The sequence below is a fragment of the Parambassis ranga genome, chromosome 7 (assembly GCF_900634625.1).
Source record: "Parambassis ranga chromosome 7, fParRan2.1, whole genome shotgun sequence".
NCBI lineage: Eukaryota > Metazoa > Chordata > Actinopteri > Ambassidae > Parambassis > Parambassis ranga.
The window spans coordinates 14,403,209-14,425,323 of NC_041028.1; the positions used below are offsets into that span (position 1 = coordinate 14,403,209).

Genomic DNA, 22,115 nt, shown 5'->3' on the forward strand with positions numbered 1-22,115 from the left:
ATTTGTTGTGAAACTCCCTTTTGCCTTGTGAACAGGGAATTCTAACTGTAGCATCTATCCAACATCCTCTTCTCGTCCCTCCAAATCTCACCTTTCCTCCCACACTGCACATTCCTACTCAAACATCCTTCATTTCAATATCTGAGGCCTTCTTGCACATACACAGTGCTTATAAGGAAAACACACCTGCTCAATTCCCATCTTTTTTTTAAGCAATTCTAGTAAATTATCATAAACTAGCCTATGGCTTCTGATGTTTAAAATATTTGGATAACTTTTGACTGTAAACCAACAACAGTTTGTTACTTAGGATGGGTAATAGATGTAAATAATGTGCATCTAAGTGTGAACATGCAGCAATGATATGAGGATGGTGATAAAACGGATGTGAGGGCAGCATCTGTCAAGCTGTCTCCACTGTAGGAGAAATGGCAGGAGTCTTGAGGTTTCCAGGGAAAGTGGTGATGAGAAAAGGTGGTTTCTTGGATTTGTGAATTTGGAGAGGATGTCAGTCAATCTGGATATCTGCATGATGTAATGAAATGTAATGTGGAACTGTGTTTACTAACCCAGAGGATAAAACGTAATCTGCTTATCCAAGTGCTGCAGAAACAAACAGCATATTTGAAGTGTCTTCATTTGGTAAATCCAGAAATCCAGAAGTCAGCAGAGACCTGCTGCTTGAGGTCAGGAGGAGAATGAGGAGGATGGACAGATGATGAAGAGGTGAAGGTTATTGTCTACCCTAGCTGATTATCCATCTTACTCCCCACACGTCCAAGGTTGTGTCAGGGCTGCGGTTTTTATGTAGGAAAAGGCAGCAGGGGGTGGTTAATCATCCTGTGTGTGATGAATGTGTGTGTGAATGCACACGTGTCTCCTCTTCTGCTATGACACCTCACTGCCAAAGACTTCCAGCACCAGCGGGGTGAGCTGCATGCTGTGCTCGGGCTGGAAGGACAGAGAGCGGTACTGCTTGGAGTGCTCCTCATTCAGGCTGCGCAGGTCCGCCAGCTTCTGGATCATCTGGCATAGAGGAGGCGTCCGCCTGGGCGGTTGACTCGGATGTAGGCCTGCAGAACGTCTGACAGATGGTCTTGGAGCTGTTCAATGCGTGCATGGTCTTGGACACCAGGACGATCTGCCATTGGAGAACCAAAAGGGTGGAGTGCAGGAAGTGGGCAGAATGGCACGTTATAAGAGAGGTCAGGCCAGTAGATCAGGCAGCGGCACATACAAGATGGAAAGAGAAAGAAAACATCTGTGAAACTCTTTTGTCTTCAAACCAATGCCATGGACATCATTTTTAGGTAAATCATGGACATCAGATGTTCAGACGTAATTACCCAGTGACATTCTGCAACTGAAAAGTACCGTAAAAATTTGCCTACACTCAGTTCTAACAAAGTTTATTTCTTCTTTGGTTTGTTTTTTAATTTTAATCCCACAGTCGTTAGATTGAACAGAAGTACAGTTGGAGAACAACCTTGCTACTGTACTGTACACTAAATTACAATGAAGTCATCAGTAGTGCATGGTTCTTACTCACTGTAGTGAAAGATGGATTTCAAATTTAAACACAATATTGCAGCAAGCATTTTCTATGTTTAGGTGAAATGCAACACATCAAATCTAAGCTCCAAAACACAAAATATAACAAAATCCTAAGGGGTGTTTTAATTAGCCTAGAGGGAAATTTGTATCCCTACATATTGATAATGTAAGCTGCCTGCAGCCTCCACTGGAAAGGAACCTCAGCGGACAAAAAAAAACACTTAACAAATTATCATTTGATGTCAACGCTTTGATTTATCCCAACAGTATTGTTTTTTAAATATGAGGCTGTAAAAAATTGTTTAGGTGATATTATAGAGCCAATTTTAATCAATACTGTCACTGCCTTTTTTTCTACTGGAGATCTATCTATCTTTAATGCCTGTGTTTGTCATGTCTGAATTTTCATAGGACTACGTCTGAATGTCTCAATGTAACTGAGAAGGAAAGCCACAGGACTTTTTTTATTTTCTCACTTTAAGTGCAGCTACTCCTTCTTTTCTTTACTTATAAAGTCCTGTCACCCACATCGCATATGTGAGTGCAAGGCTCGGGAAAGACAAAAAAAAAAAAAACAAATTTAAAAATGTTACATGGCCTTGCTGCTGCATGGCATCTTTCAGCACATCAGTGTGACTTTCTATGTTTATTTACAGTTGCAGTTTATTTTACAGTGTACAAACCCCGAGTTAACACAATTGTTCCTTTCGAGAAAATCCTTTGATGTGTTACTGCAGTTTTTTTGGGGGTGGGAATCAGGTCAGAAAGGAACCTGAACACCGAAACAAACCCTTTCCCACACTGTCTGTACTTTGATGATGTGATGCCACTCAACCAACTAACAATTACCCTAAATCTTTAGATGGAAATACAGACACCACGAGACCACAAACAGCAGCAGTACCTGGGGAGAGCAGGCAGATGGCCATGAGCAGCACGTGTTCCGCCTCATGCAGGTTGAGTTTTTTCAGACCGACTTGGAACTTCACCAGCGGCTCCAACAGCTCCAGAGTGTGTCCCGCTGTGAGGACGACACAAACAGACTGTTCATGCTGCACTAAAACCAAGATATGTGTTGGTCTTTTCTCCTGACTAACAAGCTAAAACACATTCTGTACAGCAGACCATTAATGTATATTTAAACATTATAGACAGAGAGCATACTTACTGCCACTGCGATATAAGGAAAAAAAGTCTAAACCTCACAGTGATGGCAAGGGTACATAGAAAAAAGCAGTGTGTGGGTGATCCTGCAACCTCTTGTTATATAAATTGGGAGAAAATAATCACCGCTGTGTCATCATCTGCGACAATGAACACTTTCCTATCCTTCAGAGAGTGCTTATTATCAATGCAGTGCTTGATGTGTGTCTTTGCGGAATGTTCTGGATCATGAGTTGCATATGAATAGAATGAGGAATGTATGCGTGAGGCTGTGTGATCAATAAACCAGGTCTCTGACAGGGTCCTAAAGTGCTCTGAAGTCCAAAACCTGTCGCTAATGCAGTTTTCTATAGTGATCCTGCCACAGGAACTGCCGCAGTGAGATGCAACCAACCTTTTGTAACATCGCTGATGCAGTATTTAAAGTCAGGTCCTCCACAGCTCCAGGACATGTCTTCCAGGTTGAATGACTGATTTGAACGCAGCATGATGATTTCAATAGCACTCGACTTCAACAGAGCAATCTGGTCCTCGGCTGTCAGCTCTCTGGAAACACGCACGGATACAGTATAAATGTCACTGTTGAATATCAAATTAGTGCAAGATCGGTGAGGTCTGTAGACAATGTTTTCTATGAAGCAAAGAGCGTGCTGCTGATAGACTCTCAAAGAGACTTTTATTAATGTTTTATGTTTGTTTGAAGGTAGGCTATCGAACTGTTGGTTACACAATAGCAAATAAGCAGGTTACTAGTCAATCTAGTTGGATGCCATGCTGTTTGTCTCCTTTAAATGGATATTTAAATTATATTTAATGGAAAATTACAATAAAGGAACTGTCAGGTAGCATAAGGAATCTCCTTTCTTATGTATGGAAAATGAAAATAGCAATTTAAGTGGTGCAAATAATGTAGGATAAAAACTGACAAACTGTCCACTTAAGATAAAACATTCACACACATTATTCTATCACATAAGCTCCATTCAAAAACAATCAACAGTCAACAAGCACTCATCTATCAGAAAGTTTACTAAAACACCTACACTCACAATTAGGTGTCTGTGTGCGATCGTTTGAGAGGGAGAGAGAGATGAGTACAACATGTACAATGAGTGTAGGCTAATGTTTATTAAAAGAGCATTTTATATAAAGAATCAGACTGAAAGATGCAGGGATCATTTTAGAGGCAGTTTGCAAATAGGTACAGCTTTCTGCACATGAGCCATTATTGTTCTGTTGCACAACGTCCAACCACACACCTATGCATAATGTATACCCATGTGGCAGATATGTCATGTCCAATCTTCTATTATGTGGTTTGTCTGTGTGCATATATTTAAAAACTGGTCTCTTAGCTCGCCATGTGTTCATTAAGCTACAACGTGTTCTAGGGTGTTCATGGAAGAGCTTGTTTGTTTGGGAGTGATAATAACATCACGCCTCTGCCAGTAATGTCCTGCATGCATGTGGGCGAGTAAATCAATGTGCCCTGTATGTGGGTGGGGGGCTCATTCAGACAGCCAGGCTTCGAGTCTGTACGTGCTTCTGGTTGAATGCAGCAGAATTTTGCCAATCAACGAGAACTTAGTTAGACAGTGGATAACTGCAGGAGTACTGCCACGTATTCAGCATGGCTAAAATGTGATTTATGGCCCTAAAAGATTATTACATACACAAACCCATCATCACACTTCAAGCATGTAAGCTATAGTGTGGGACTTGTGTCTTTTTGTCCCACACTAAAGCTGACATTTTTGTCCCACACTGTAGCTTGACAGCGTTTGTTACTTATTAAAGCTTGATTTACGCGTGTCTTGCACCTACACAAAGCCTCTGCAGGCTTGTGCACACAGAATGCTAGTCATCTCTACTACTCTCTGTACTACTAGAAAAACTCAGAAGGGTCTTGAAATGGCATTAACATGTAAGTTTGCAAAATAAAGCAATCATTTGCATTGTTTATCATTGTTTCAGTGCTAAAAGAAGAGATGTGAGTATGTGTGTAAGGGCAGACTGTTGTCACCTTACTGCTCAAGGACAGACTAGTTCAATGTATAGCTACATATACTCAACCTAAATTATGGAATTACTTGTGCCAGTTCTCTCCTTCTGACAAAAAAAGTAAAAGCAGGGCACTTATCACAATTTGTACCTGAATCCTGGGATCATCTTTGCGAAGCCAATGACCTTCTGGATGCTGTAGGAAACCAGGTCGGCCAAGTGGGGCAGCATGGAAAGCTTAGAGTCTTCCTCACTGGAGTCTGGACTACTAGCACCATCCTGGTACATCATTAACAGGTTGCTGAAGTTAATTTTGTTGTCCACAGACTCTGCTCAGGGAAGGGATTGTGAGGGAACATAAGACAATGACAGAAGAGAAGGGGCAAATGATTAAAAGGAGGCAACACAGAAATAATAAAGAGCCAAAGATATGCTAGGGGGAAAGGTCTAAAAAATTTTTTACCACTGACTAAGAGCTTGACCATAGTTTAAAGTTTGCTACTTGACAACGATAATGTAATAAACTGAAGTAGATAGCAGACACAGGGCAACGATTTCATCGTGAGTGTTTCATTTATTTTTTAAATCAATAAATCTTGCTACAGCTGTGTCCTTGGTGAGGTTAATCCTCAATAACCAAAGCAAACAAGGACTGGAGGACGTGTATTCATCTCACCAGGTGAATGGTTGAATGAGTCAGAGGAGGCATCAGACAGCGAGTGAAGGGAAGCAGCTCTGCTGGCACTGCGTGTGACTGGACCTTCACGCACAGGGGGCTGCAAACACACAGAGCAACACAAATGTTAATATCCTCATGATTCCGGGTGCTGCTGGGCCCATACACCTGGGTGCTAACTGGTGTAAAAGTGTATACAATGTAGAAGTAACCACAACAGAGCAGTAACCACTGCCACAGAAGCAGGATTGTTTTTTTTAATTATTATTTTTACATGTGAATGAGCTTGAAACAGTTCTCCAGCTAACTTAGTTACATACCTAAAACATGGAGGAATAAGTCATGTGAGCATAGCAGTCAGCTGGCAGAAGCTCAGTTGTGTAATCCCAGTGTGTGTTGGCCCATTCTTATGTTTACACACAAATTTTTATAGTCCAACACGCTACAACCTGACCACTTTATCTTAAGGTTCACATACAGTTCAGTATGACATCCACAATTTAATATCTGGCAAACTCTGGTATTTATGAGGCAGTGTGTGCTAGAATCACACTTCAAACCAATAAATCACAGAGGCTGAGACATTCCAACCAAGGTGAGCACTTCATCTCATCTACTGTGGGCAACCCAGCTGTCCACAGAGTATGTTGTCTAAAAGTATCAGGTTAATAACATATAATAATAACAAGTAAACCCAACACCACTGTTGGCAGATAAACTGGTGACTTGTGTTACTGTGTGTTGAGAAAATTGGAAACACATGTGGGTGATGGTAGCTTGTTTGAAGTGGAAATGTCAGGTTTCATTATTTACTGCTATCTCCAAATCAAAGATATGATGCTGAATCCTTCACTCGCAGTCCTTCCCACATATGTTCCATAGATACATGAAAAATAAATCCTGCTGTCACTCCCTGTCATCAACCTTACAAAAATGTACTTCCTTAAATGGCCACTTGAGGCTGGCTCCAAAGGTGAGCCAACCCCCATATAATGTATGTCAATGTTGCAGAATTTACATGTTCAGAACTTCTCTGAACATGTACACCTCGGTCATGACAGGTGTACATTTTTATATACTAACTCACCCATTTAAAATATGTTACAAGCTTTGAGTGACAGGCGGTGCTATCACAGGAGTGATATTTAAGTAATGGAACCCTAGCTACCTACTGAATATGAAATACTACATCCAATTTCTTAGCTTTTATAATTAAACCCACATTGGCCTAATTATACTTATGAATAAAAAGTCAAATAGAGAATGCCAACATCTGTTGTATTATGGAATATCTGAGCAGTTAGCATCCTAGTTTAAAAGTTTGTCTTTGAACATTATTGTTTTAGCATTTAACTTCTAAGGACTCTAGTTTCTTTAATGGCAGGATGCTAATCTGAAAAAGCATTTTATGGTTTTACTGGAACATACTAGAGAGCTTCATCATTGACATTATAGTATGTTATTTTTATTGTACTAACCCTGAAGCGGGAGAAGTCTGAATAGGAGGTATCATAGGTCTTGTGGTGAGCTTCCACCAGGGAGGAGATGATCCGGGCCTGCTCCTCATTCAGTCGTGGCCTCATCGCTTCCCGGGCTGCTTCTTCCTCTTTCCTCTTCAATATCATTTCCTTTTTCCTTTGAACCTCCTCGTCTGTCAGAATAACTGTAACAGAAGATGGAAGAGCAAATACATTACACATGTTACTATAATATGACAGATAAAGAATAAAAATTCACTGAATGCATGCAGCACTTAGCCTGATTCTACTTTTTACTTCTCTTTAATACAGTGTTAGCAAACATATTACTATAAAATATAAACTGTAAACGCTGAAAAACAACAAAAAAACACTACACATCATTTCACAATGCGAGGATCACAAGAAGCTCTAAGTAAAGAAGTAATGCCACAATGTCCAATGCACAAAAACAGAGTAAAGGCATGGCATGTCATTTAAAGTATGATTTATTAATTGATTTTTTTTGCTTTATCATTGCTTAAAATTAAATATGCCCCTTTAAATGCCCCTTTAAAAATACATGTAGAAAATTATGACATTTATGTTTTCTCAAAAGACAACATGAATTTCCTCTCACAGCGCCCTAAGAGTGACCTCAAAAGTGAGATTCATAAAGAGCAGCTGAGGGAAATGTAATGTAAGCTCTAAATATTTCCATGCCATTGTCACGGGAACTATACATCTCAAGCTGGCACGCAGAAAAAAAACTGTCATGTCTGCTGCCTTTTTATATGGCTGATGCAGCGAGTGTTAGATGTTTAAGTGCCTTTTGCATTATTCATGATGCAGAAGCAGAGACTGCAAGCAGAGCAGCACAGTGGTGCAGAATGGATTAGTACTACTGTTTATAGGGACTGTTGAGTTTGACGAGCTGAGAGGGTCTTTTGGGAAGATGTAGGTTTGCACGCCAGTTCCACATACAAATTAAAAAATGATTACAGATTGAAACAGATGTCTGTCTGTTTCTTTTGGATTTTATACATGACTTCAGTCAGTTTAGTTTGAGTAATACACAAAGCTCCTGCAGTACAGTACTTTTTAAAGAAGGCTGTCAGCAACTGACAGCCTGGCATCTGGATGTGTGGTCCCTGATGGTAAGAAAAAAGGAAACCTTGAATTACAAGCTGTGCCTGATGAGATTTTATAAAGCAAAAAAACATGCAGCTCAAATGTTCAGTGTTTAGTTAAGATGCATAACAACTCATTCTGAACAAAATCTGTTACATCCTTTCTAACCAAACTGCTAATTTACTGTTTTCATTTAACACTATATTACCATTACATATCTAATTAGTTAATGGCAAATGGGGCACCATGCAACTGGTTAAAGCACATTTTACACATGCATGAAACAAAAATTAAAAAATGACTTAATACTTGTAAAAGAACAGGATAACACCACAAAACAACAGGACAGCAAAACATGTCTGTACACAGCCTGTTGTTGTTATATTCTGCAACTGTAATGACCCCCCCAAATGCCTTGGCCCATATTATCACTTTGACTCTCTGCCACAGTAAACAATTACCAATGAAGTGCTCAACTGTGCAGACAGACAGACAGACAAGACAGACAGCATGATTGCCAAGGAGAGACAGGCTATTTTGTCCCAGGTGCAAACTGTGGAGGTTACAATACACGAATGTACTGCTCATTGACAAACCTTGTTATCTGGCAGCTACACATAAACTGACTCACACTAATTCCACTTCACAGACAGTCATTTTAGCTTTCTATCCTCTCTGTTTGTTCTCAAGTTCAAAGTAACATCATGTACCACTTTTGAATTTTAGTTTGATCAACTGCAGGAATATAATAACAGTTCTTCAAACAGCAGTTCAAGTCTTGTAATGGAAATGTTGGAATGTGTTAATGTAATTGATGGATGTTATGAGAATCAAGTTGATGCCAAAAAGTGACACTGTAGCCCTTTCCTTACTGGATTTCTCCTGAAAGTAGTTCAGTGGTATTTGTACTATTTTATAAAATACTAAGATGTTTCCATTCATAAATTGTAAATATACATCTGAATTAAAGACACACCAAATAATTATATATACACTTAACTGCTTATTCAGAGACCAACAGGATGACAGTAAATTAAATAGTACTCAGATCGCTTCATACTAAACACTAGTTTCCCTAGAGGATGTAAACAACTTTATTTGAAGTGGATTTCAGTGATTGCACCCTGGATTGCAACCACAGAAGCAGCATTACATAAGTGCATGATGTGGTGATGCAGGCGACGACGACAACAACAACAATAACAACAGCAACAACAACAACTACGACAGGCTTTTAAAACGCAATTGAATCTGACTGCTTAGCTAACCAGGATTTACTTGGCTTTCATCTCCTTTAGCCCACTGTCATTAATTAGGCTTTGGCTGCACTCCAGTGTCCATCCAGACCCAAGCCAGGAACAGCCTGCCTAGAACCACTCCTTGTGGTGAGGACATCCAAGTATGCAGCACGTAACTCAATCGAGAAAAAGGCACAGTTGGGTCAAGGTCTGGCACAAGCCGTCAAAGCAGCTATTCTGAGGCCGGGACATAACTGAACCAGTCAGTTTCCAGCCAAGTTTGAGTGCTGGATGGCATCATTAAAGCAGGAGTCCACAAAAAACAACAGACCATCAAAGGAACATCTTGACCACCCCACAGCGCTTGGCAGACATACAGCAGTTTACCAACAGAGGGTTTTGCTGTTTGGAAAGTGACTGATTGGATGTGGTGATGTGTTGCCTGGCATGATAGAGAGAAGCAAAGAAAGTAAGGCAAACAGTGAAGAGGGTTGAGGGGGGGGGGAATTCATTTTTTTTTAAATCAGGTTTTGGTAAACACCAGTAAAGCCAGAGACATTGGCAAAGAGCAAAGGCAAAGTGTTCACAGCAGGCTTACTCATTAACCAGCCAACCAACCAGTTAAAAACAAAGGAGGCTGCTCACACTTTGGTGTGACATAGTGTATGTCAAGCTGGATTTGTTGGTGTGTAGCCAATATTTTTGCTCTAATGCTTGGAGCTTGTGACATCCAGGATGTGAATCCAGGGCAGGTCATGTGCACACGCCGAGTGTGACGCACAGTGGCTTATCAATAAATCGCAAAGGAAGCGTGAATCGTGACAGGAAAGTGTGTAGCATAAACAAACTGTACTGTGTGTGACTCAGCAAATTTCAAAACGTATCTTGTGTCAGCTTTTGTGTTTCTTATCAATCGACACATCAGGAGTGTTCATCAGCACTAAACCTGCAATTTGAGTTACTGGCTGAACATTGAATGTGCAGAATATGCAAGCTAGATACAAACACATATAATTCAGTTGAAGCTATCAGAACATCTACCCTTGTTTGCACATTATGCAAACTTTTACAAATGGATCTACACAATACACAATACACTTGAGTTTGAGAAAACCTTTGTCTCTGTATATACAAACGAAGCCTATCAATTGTAATTTAATAACAGTAATATAGTAGTTGAGGTTGTCAAATGAACAGAGTATAAAGGAATCATAGATAGGATGATGGATCCAAATTGCAGGACTCTAAAAGACACTGAAGGGAGGAATTCATCATCTAAAAGCCTAAATGATTCAGAAACTCCCCAGCGGTTTTAATCCTGTTCCAAATAAAAAGCACACAAGCATGCAAACACTATGTGCATGAAAAGACAACCAAGTGGGGAGGTGTATTCCTGGCATCTCTCTAACCTCTGTCAAATAAGGACAGCGTAGGGGTGTTTACTACGAACAAAGCTGGCACAGCTCACACAGGGCACTCACACACACATCAACACACCCCCTGAATGCTGGTGAAGCTTAGGCAAATCAACCAATTGACAAGAGAGGGGGGCATATGGGAACACATACACAGAACTTAAAACCTCATTCCCATCATTACATTTACATTAGGAGTTTACAGGATGTTGTGTATGTATTATTACAGTACAAAGGGTCAAATATGAGACAGTTGTCTTCTGTGTCAGGAGTTATATGAACAACAGGACCACTGTTGCTTTATGATTTCCACATGATGTAAGCTAAACATATTTGATTGACTAACTATGAGCAACTGTGACCTAAATATCAGTGTGTTTTTTTCTCATTAGAGTGGCTAAATCTCAACTGGCTAAGGGAGAAATGTTTGTTATCATCACACTTTGAAACCCCCCCCCCCATGTGTTATGTTTGCATTCCATTCACTACAAAAAGATCGTATAGATGGTGAGTTACATGTGCAAATGCACACTGACATGTATGTGGTTAATTTGAAGCTGCATGAGCTTGTTTTGTGCAAGATTTAATCACTGTAACCTGTGGATCTGCAGTGCAAGAAACACAAATCTGCAGATGAACACATACCAGCTGCCTTCAGGCAGCAGTAATGGGTGTAATATAATACTTTTTTATAATGACTTCAATATTAATGACAACAGTGGTCATGTCTAGAACAGGCAGTAGAAATCTGTATGTAAAAAATGACTGCACATACACAGAAACTGTAGAGCTGTAATACATAGTGAGTACAGTGGACTAGTAACAGACAAAGAGACCATTTTATCCTGGTAAGAGCCCCTCTCTCTCTCTCTCTCCCTTTCGCTCACTCGATCTTCTCTTATTTTCAGTGAAACACAACCTCTCCAGTGTAATATGACTATTTGTGGTAAACATGAAGATTATCATCAGTTTTAAAGCCTCCCCTGCATCATCTCTGTTTCACACAAACACACACACACACACAAACAGTCTGTTTGTGAATGAAATGTGGGCTGGAGTATTGTTTGGCTCTTTGAAGAAAGAGGGTCATTGTTGGAAAGGACTTAACCCCTAGGCCCTCTGGCTTCCTTCCTTCGTTCCTTTCCTCTCTTTCTCTATTTGTCATCTACAACTTGTTATGGCTATGCTGATGCATTGCTTTTGGTGTTACTTCCTACTGGTGGGTAGGGTTGCATGCTGGCTAGGAAAATAAAAGCAGAGCTTCGTGGCCCTTTTATATTTAAATAAAAGGCACACAAAGCAACAAAGGATATTGTGGTCATTGGTAAACATGCAGAATAAAGTTCCCTTTTTGTCAGTTTTTACAAATCAGTTGTGACAAGGTGTCATTTTGCATTAAACACTGAAGTGACGTCTAGTTCTTTTTTCACAGCACCTTCTTCTTGTATTACACTCAGGCTTACAACTGTATGCATAACCAACACGGCCAGGAGAAAATGGCTGTCAAAAGGCCTTACAAACTTAATTTCCAATACGGAACATTTTAAGTTTTTACCCATCTAAACTGCACTGAACTCCCATCTGTATGAATAAAAGAATTCTATTATTTGCTATGATTGGACTTAAGCCAGAGTTTGCCATATGGTGCCACCAGCCTTATGCATATGCACTAATGACTGTCTCCCTGCTGCAAATCAGATCAGTTTACACTAAACCATTGATTTTACAGCTGTCTTTGAATATTAGATACCAGTTCACTGCTAGCACCAGCCAACCTGGCACTAGGCCAGGTCAGAATAACTGCTTCTGTGGGATGATATATTGTCTCAGAAGTAATTGTGATCAGACCATTTGTGCTACTGATATGATGATAATATAATGCAATAATAATACAAGTGAACCATTCATAGACCAGCTAGCTATTGTAATTTTCTGCCTCTTTACTGCCACTGCTTTTAAACAGTCGAAACACTGCTTTATTTACCTTAAAGGCTCCTTTCTCATTCAGCTTAAACTTGAAATGTTCTTACACCAGAGCTGTGGGGGAAATCTTTAAGACGAAGTAAGTCTGGAACTATTGATTCAAACTCTCTGCAATGACTGGAGAAAAACACCAATTAGCCTCTAGTAACACCGCCTGAGCTGTGCTCAGACAGAGAGAGTGGGCAACAGAAGCCACCTGATAAGATATGACAGAAAAATATGTCTCAGCATAGGTAGATAACAAATGGAGAAAGTGAGGCAGTTTATTCTGGCACCAGGCTGGCTGATAAGTTAATAACAAGCTTATTGTGACAGCAACTCAGACATACAAGATTTCCATTAAGGGTGTTTAATACTTTATTCCAGACTGTTGTTTTTGTAGGTTTTTCATTAGGATTTTTTTCTGTGGCTAAAATTTAGGTTATGTTTAAAAAGCACGGGGACTTGTCAAAATTGGCAGTGCCTAAACTACTCCACTGTGACAAACTGTATAAAAACACAGTATCCAGCATTATTTCATACAGCGATGGAAACACCTTCCACCTACTGAAGCAGCAGCAGAGCAGCTGCTTGACAGAAAGAAGAATGCAAAGAATGCAAAGCAGAGGCAGGGATCATACATCTACGATCAACCTTAGTATTAACTTTGCAAAAGCCCTCTCTATACAGTAAAGCTGAATAACTGTATAATGAATGTACACTAAATGATGCACATAGGGTTGATTGATTGCTGAGAAAATTAAATCTAACCATATGTATATTCAACTCTGTTCAAAAATAAAAAGTAAATATTCTATTTTTTCATTATTTTAGATGACAGTATTTGTAGTGTTCTTATCCTGGGTCTTCACTTACAAACAACTTCAACTTTCACATAACATGGAACACACAGCTAGCAACTTTTTACAATATTGGATCACAGGCAAACTTTGAAAAATTTAAAAAAGAAAAAATGCAACATGTATTTCCATCTCCAGCTATTGCCCCTATAACAAGTCAGCTTTGCTACGTTGTCAAGTCAAAAAAGGTTGACTCACATTCTTTCATCATGCCGATTTCGATGCAGCGTTTGAGGCGGCAGGCCTGGCAGTGACGCCGGTTGTCCTTTGTGATGGTGCAGCTTCCGTTGAATGGACAGGTGAAAGAGGCTTTACGTTTCATGCTGCGCCTATAGGAGACCAGAAATTAATCAGTTTACATAAAGTAATCTCTAGTATAGATTAGAGAACAACTGTTGAAAAAAAAAACAAAAACATGATATATATCCCAGTTTAAAAATATCCCAGTATTCTTCTTCCTTGGGCTCTTGGGACTAATGCTGAATCCCATTCAAAATCCTTTGAAAATACATTGCATTGCATGTGAGTGAGAAATAAGGGAGCAACAAGAGTGGGGAGAACAGGGAAAAAAATAAAAGGATTTTGGACACCACTGAATAATGGATATTGGTCTAAAAGCATTGCATGCGTGTTCATGTTTCTAGCCAGACAAAGACACAACAGACTTCAGGAAGGTATACACACATAGCTCTGAGCGAGCTACGTTTCAACATCACCATTATCTCATATAAATCAAAAAGATAACTTCATAAAAAAGACACACATGCACACAAAAAAATTAAAAAACATCACGCTTACCTGAAAAACCCTTTGCAGCCCTCGCAGGTCATGGCGTTGAAGTGGAAGCCAGTAGCCTTGTCCCCACACACGCCACAGATCCGTGGGGCATTGCGGTCGAACTCGTCCGGTCCAACTACAGACGTCGTCACCGTCGTGGGCTCCATCACTGAGGAGAAAAGAGAAAAGAGTTTTACTCTCCTAGTTGTTCCTTGTGTAACAGTAACATCCATAAATTTCACCAGCCTCCAAAAAAGCTTAAAAACCTCTACCCTGCCTGTGTGTGGAGTGGGAGTGCTGGGAGTATGTGTGCAGTAGAGAGGTGTGCATTCTCCTCTTCTTATACAAACAGGTGTTGGACTATTAGCATATTTAGCAAAAGGCAGTGACAGCCACACTCTGAATCTCACAGCTATTGGCTGCGAGCACCAGATGCATGCGCTCGCACACACACACACAGAATTGTGAAATTATAGTGTTAATGGGAAAATGAAGTAATGACAGAAAGGGGCAATTTACTGAATGCTGTGGCATGAACAATCACACACACACACACACACACCATCTGGCCCTCTCCTATGAGATAAGCAGCAGAGTAACAAACTGATTGCCAACAAGCGTACTTGATAATAACACAATTTCGACAGCAAAATATAACAATTTGGCAAAATAATCTCTAATATTAGAACAATGAAGAGAAATTTTAAGATGATTATTTATTTGTTTATTTTGGGTTTTTATTCTTAAAACCTTGGGCACTGAATGGGTATGACACACAAACGTCAGACCTGAAAATGAATGGCTTCAGAACATCTTTAACACTTTTAATGATTTTGAGAGAATAAAGCTAAGGAAAGCAAACAGTGTGGGGAAATCAGATATAAATAATAACAAAGGACATCCTATAGACTGTGCAACAATTTAAAAAGCAAATACACTTTAGATATTATACTACCCATTCATTCAATAATGTTCAAATTCTTAAGAAATTCAGACCTTAATTTGGTTTTAAACTTTTATGATACCACAGAACAGGAACACTGAAAACTATGTAGTAATATGCAGAGCAGTTATGGCTTTCACATTACTGAGATGATCTGATTTAGAGGGTCTAAGAGTAAATGAAAGAGAAAATGGAAAGCTGGAAAACGGAATGGAAAACTAAATAAAGAAGATACAGTCATGCAATATGGCTACAGGGACTTTTCTATTGCTTGACCTGTGGACACATAACAAAACAGAAAGAGAAGAGGTCATATGAGGGGAAGACAACTAAATGAGAACAAAGAGAGGAGGGGGAGCATGCAATGAACTTAGGCACAGCAGGAGTCACGTATTTCCAGAATATAGCCTGTGGGGCGTTGATGTGCATAGAAGGAGGACAACTATGTCAAACAAGGACAAAGTAATAAGATGGAATAAGTTCTGCAAAATGATGGAGAAACAGGGAAAGAAGGGAGTAGGCATTAGCCCTCATAGTATCCATGCTAGTTTCAGGCTTTAACAGCAGTTCCCAGGAAAATGTAGTCACACATACACGTGCAGCTTTTATAGTTGTGAAGCATCAGTCCCATTATCCAGAATGCAGCACACTGGGAAAGCAGGACACACACACATGATTCAATGCTGATGGAATATTACTTTAAAGCATGTTGACCATCTATGCTGGCTTTGTGTGTACATGTGTATGCATTCGGATGAAGGGTAAGATGATGCAGCACCAAAAAAAAGGAAAAAAGCACACATTCACCATTAATCATCATGTCACAAAAACAGCTTTGTTTACTGATGCAGCAGCAGGTGAATAATGGAATAATTGCTGAGGGCGTAATAAGGAGATAGCGTGTCAAACATCTCAACAGATCTGCAATAACAACACCAAAACAACCTGCAGTTTCATTAGTAGTGCTGACTAACAACAGTGTCGTAAGGCTCCAGGTATGTAATTAACAACTCAAATGTTTTAACTGCTTCTCTGTCATCATTATTTACCCATTATCTGCTTTTTCATTTGTAGCACTGCCTAATAATCAGCATTTTTATTTATTTATAGTCAGCTGCCAGGCTGATATCAAATTACATCTTTCTGGGAGAGGCTGCCGAGCATGAGTGTGTTCGCTCTGCAACAGCCTTGTGACGCTTATCAATCACTGTACCTGCAGTCCTTGCTGGTGCTGTCACAATAACAAAATCCAATGCTATGTCAACAGCATTGCAAAATACTGACTTTTGCAAAACTTTGTCAACTTGCACTAAATGTAAGCCAAACCCATGTAAAAATGTATAATCACAGCAGCTTATCTTTAAGCCATTTATAGAAAAATCCTAACAGAACTGTTAATTATGTAATGCCAGCCTTTTTGCAGCTTTCTTTACCAAGTACAATTTATGTTCAGTGAGGTTTTAACCAGATCTGTTATTGATCCAAATGAATTAAGAAGTACACAGTCCAACTTGTATTAGACAATAATTGTTGAACTTCCGCAGGACATCTAGTGTGACCGCACCCTAAGTATGAGAGAAAAGTCCTGGTCCTGGCCTATGTTGCATAACAGAACTGGATAACGAGAAACAACAAATGTCTCACAGTTATAGTTCAAAGCACCATTTTTTTATTTCTCTGCTGTCATGGCAACAGCAGTTTGGGCATCCTTGCAATTATCCAATCCCACTGCTCTCATCCTGCTTTCCTTCTTCCCTTCGTGTTCCAACCAGGACAACAGCAGACTCCATCTCTATTTATGCTGATGCTGATGTTATTTTCCCCAGTGCAGTGCTTAATACAGTGCCATGTTGTGATGTCAAATTTCATAACCCTCCCATAGTATGTAAATACCACCTCCCATGAGGCACTTCATCTCCACTCACTTTGTGGAACAAACCTTCCCTGAAGGAAAGTGACACTCTTTGCTGAATCACTGAGGTTGTATTTCTGTTTCCACATGACTGACATGAGAATCAGAAAATGATTCAGAATACAGCCAAGCCTCTTTAAAGGCAGCAAATCGACAGAGCTTCCAAACATAACAACACCCATTACAGTGGTAAACTGTATGCCATGCTGCACTGCAGGTCACACAAGAGTTAATTGTTACCAAAGGTAAAAGCATGTTTTTCATTATTCTCTAATCTTCTGTGAATTTCTGCACTGCTTGTTATCTGCCCAGAATTGCTATATTACACCTTTTTCCAATGGGAAGTACCTCTTCCAAAGATGTTTGGTGCTCTTTTGTGATTTTCTGTCTGCTTCTCCCTTCTCTTCCACTCTTCTGCGCCTCTTGGAGGTCAGTCAAACTACTATACTATATTTGTCTTCATGCTTCCCTCCCATCATAAATCTGATGTTTCTGTTGAAAACTCTCTACAGCCCCACAAGGTGCTAAATCAGCACATGGCCAAGGAGGATGAAAGAGAAACATGTCCCATGCAGAATAATGATGAGAGTAGGTGTTGCATATTATCCAGAAAACACTGTGTCTGCTTGGGTTGTCCATCTGTGGGTGTTTGTGATATTTTTCATTACATGTAGCCAGGGTTAGATTTGTCACTACATTGATTACCTGTGCCAGTGCCATCAAATAGCAGAACCACGATTGAGCATTTTGTCACTACAACACTGAGACCCAGCATGATAATTAATGAGGATATTGTGGCCTTTGCCTCTGCAGAATGTGTTGTTTTCACAGAAGAGGAACACTTTCCAAAACAAGATCTATTTTAAAAAATAACCATGTATAAAAGTTTTCTAATGAACATTTTTAAACATGATTTATACTTAAATGCATTCAATCTATGCCAGAGGTACAGAATAGATGGGTACCTTATACGTCACAGTGACGCAGTCTGTGACAACTGTGACCAGCCAATGTGTTAGCATCTTATTTTATTTTACTTCATTTTCAACAGCTAAACTCAGTGGAACATATTGCACTTGGAAGCAATAAACCATCAACTTTAGTTGTCAGAAAGGTATTTCTTCAATGTTTTCTCTCCAGATCAGTACAAACAATTCATCCCTCTGCTGCCTAATTTGATTAAATGGTCAGATACACCAGCTCCACTGACATCAGTCACATGTCAATAAGATTCACTGCTTCAGTTAGTACTACCTTAACTATGTTAAGTAAACAAGCAAAAAAATCCTTCCCTCTGAAAATCTAGAAGGTGCATGCTAAGGAGATACTGACGTCTTGGGGCTGCTGTAATAACTTTACTAAAGCTGTTATATACTTTTGTATGAATAAACATATGAACATATAATTATTAATAAAAAAATATGTAACAGAGTTTAGAAGTAAAAGAAGCTATTGCTGAAGAGGTTTGAACTTGGCAACATGGAACCTAGAGGTTACAAAGATTGTCCCTAAACAGAGGATGTGAAGCATGTGTCACTGAACAGATGCATTCAAACCATACCAGCTGCATGGCTGCTGCTCCTCACCCTGGACTGTGACCTCACAATGGAGATGCCAAGAAAGAAAAGAACATTTCCCCACAGGGATCAATAAAGTATCACATCACTCCGTTGTCTGGAAGAGGACAACCTTTGTCAATGCTGAAGAAAACAAAAGGCAACTTTTGTTAGACCAACACTATGGGATTTTGAGTTATGTAAGCTGCTAGCTGCAGGTGATGATACTCATTCTAGCAAAAAAAAGAGCTTAAAATCACACATACATTTAGAGCAACCACATCTTTGTAAACAAACTTGAAACAAGCACAACTAATGTACCAGTAGTATGAATCATATCTGACCCAGACCTGCTCTTCTGCAACATGTTGATGATTTAGAAAAAGCTGAAGACCACCCGAAGCTTTGTAAGGACATGCTGATGTAACATTCCAATTTGCATTTACTCATTCATATTGTTTAAGGAAAGTACAGCTGCACATTTCTTGTATTGACTTGATAGTATCGGTATTTAATGAATTGCATCCTCTGTGGTCTCTAAGGGAAGCTGCTCTTAATAAGCTCTCGGTTCAGTTCACTTTTCTACCAGCATTTCTTTCAGGCTGACAAACATACCTTTCCTCTTCCACTCTGTAAATCTTAGTAGTAAGTGTAACTATAAGAGACAGTATAGGAGGGTACCATAGGATACGCTGAGAAGAGAGAGGTTCACTCTACAGGTGGCACAACAGGGAACATGGCCTACTTTTACCACCAGCTGCCTCACAGTGGGCCTCACGAACAGCTATTTGCCATAAACCCTAGTCTACTCCAATGCAACAAAGAGGCAGCAGGGCCAGAGATTCAAATGAACACACACCTAAAATCTCACCACCCACTAAACAAAGCAGCCAGTTAATGATACAAATTGTCAGTCATCCTAGAGTTTGACTGGTTTTGTTTACAGAGCTGGACAGTCAAAAACCACAAGTCATATTATGTTCGACCAGGGTGAGTTTGCTCTTTAAATGCATTCGTATTTGATTCCCATTTGGCTCCATAAATCCAGGAGATGAAAGGTAAGTTGAGAAGTCACAGAGGAAAAGCAGCACATGAACCCAAACAACCTGTTTTTGGGTCTAAACCTCAACATGGGACACAGTGATCAAAGCAGGAGCGGTTTATTTTCTGTGTCAGTAGAAAAACTTTGTCTAATAGTTTAGAACAACACATCTGTGATTTCACCCAAAATCAGAAATCACTAGTCAATAATCTCTGGAAAAATAATACTTATCACTAATAACTAATGTAACCTGGATTTAGTAACAATCAGTTTTCACAGCAACAAATCTGTTGTTAAGACAATATAAGCTGGAAGGAGGCTTGCTACAATTAAACATGAAGATATGTACACAAAGAATGGAATGAGATTCATCAAGTTTTTTTAAATCTCATTTGACAGTAAACAATGAAAAAATGTTTAAGCTGCGGTCCACTAGCCAGCAAACAATACTATATAGTATCAGGATCACATCAAACATGATGATTGTTGCCAAACAGATGCTTGCACATTAAACAAATGAGCAATGAGCATGTGTGTGTGTGTGTGTGTGTGTGTTAGTGTGTGAGCAAAACATGAAACCAGACACCTGTCATGGCTGTTAACCTCATGCATCAAGCACAAACAAGAAGAAAGCTCTGCATCTGAGGATACAACTCAAACAACGTTAACAGTGCAGGATAGAGTCTGTGTTGTGAAGTGCTGTGTGCCCTGCTGTGATGGTTTGTAGAGATGTTTTGTCCTCTGACAAACACATAATGTGGAATATTTTAAATAGGCATCAAACCTCTTCATGGCCATTTCTTTAGGATGGATAACAGGCATGATAAAGATGAATATCAAATAAATAAATTACTTTTTTGCGATAATCTTAACTGACATAATCATTCACATAACTGTTGGCCTGTCCATAAATACACTCACCAAACTAGTCATGAGATTCTAATGAACAGTCCCGGTTGGCTGCAGATATGTGTTACACAGCAACTTACAATTAAACGACCCTCACTCCGAAATTTCAACAATCAACCTACCAAATAAAAAAAAAATATTCACATATGTTCTATATCCATATGTTATTAGGGCTATTGTAGTAGCAATAGCATATAATATTAACATAACTAACATGTTTAAATGTAAATTTAGATGCTGTGCATCAACTGTACCTGCTCTGATCATTCAGTATTTACAGCAACTTTCTAAAAACACCGCAAAACCAAAACTGGATTTTATCTCCTTTACACACGCCCACTCACCAGTAGGGAAAGTGCTGAAGATGCTGTTAATTGTCTGTTTTGTTTGCCAGTTTGCACCGGTGGGTAGGAGTCTGTTTTATACACCGCACTATAATGAAAGGGGGCTAAAGGAAGCGGAGTTATGATAAATACAGGTGGGCACTGCTCTCTCTTTCTGTTGGAGGCAGGCAAACATTGCATAAAGCTTGGTCTCAAACACATTCATGAGAACAGTCTGGAACATCTCAGCTGTGCAAATGAATAACATGTTAATAAAATTAAATCACACGAGTGCATGCACAAGCACTGTGGGTGTACAGTAAGCACTGGCAGAATGTGGTAAGATGAAAATGACAAGCTAATCAGAATATGTTACTTACAGGATTAAAAGCACCAAAACGTTCACAGACTGCTATACTTGTGCATCTCACAAGAATCCTAGGTGCATCCTATGTGGTCAAATGTTATACTAAACACACTTTCACCTCCAATCTCATCCCTTCTATTTTCTATATTCAAGCAACAAAGATTTTTTTCTGTTTTAATTTTCTACATTTACAGCTCAAACTTTATTTTTATTCTTCAAAGAAACTGTTGCAAAAAACAATCCCCTTTTTGTTCATTCATCTGATTCAATAAACTGCCGAAATTAAAATGCAGTGTCCGATTAGATTAAAATTCCATCTATTTAAGATGATATTTAAATCTGTTTTGACCCAGGTCTGGCCTCCTCTTGTGTTCCCTCTCCTGCCTCCAATACCACAACAGCAGCTTTGAACTTTAGACCTTGTTTTCTAGGCAGAGGATGAAAACGAACAGGCCGTCAGGCTGTTGGCAGCCTGACAGGGAGACAGAGAGGGAGGAGCAAGAGGACGCGAGGGAGAGACAGAGAGGAGCTTGTAAAGAAAGGAATGAACTAATGAAAAAAAATTAAGGCGGGAACTAAGTGATGAAAGGAGAAAGTGAAACAGAAGGAGAGAGACAGGGTTGGAGCGGTAAAGAAAAAGCAGGCAAGGCAGGCAAGTAAGGATAAACAAGTAAGACTTTCCAGTTTCCTTTTCATGAGGTTACTTGCGGTGGCAACCTCAGAAACTTCACAAATGTGTCCCACACAACTTACAGTTTTTCAGAAGTGTTAGTCAGGAAATTGCCTTCATAGTTTACAGCTGTTGTCTATGGCAGCAAGTCTGTTTGG

At 39.5% G+C, this 22,115-nt stretch overlaps 1 pseudogene; it reads right to left on the reverse strand.

The window, feature by feature from the left end:
* Nucleotides 1-787: 787 nt before the first annotated feature.
* The window catches only part of LOC114438484 (vitamin D3 receptor A-like), a 47,284-nt pseudogene continuing 25,956 nt past the window's right edge, over nt 788-22,115 (reverse strand).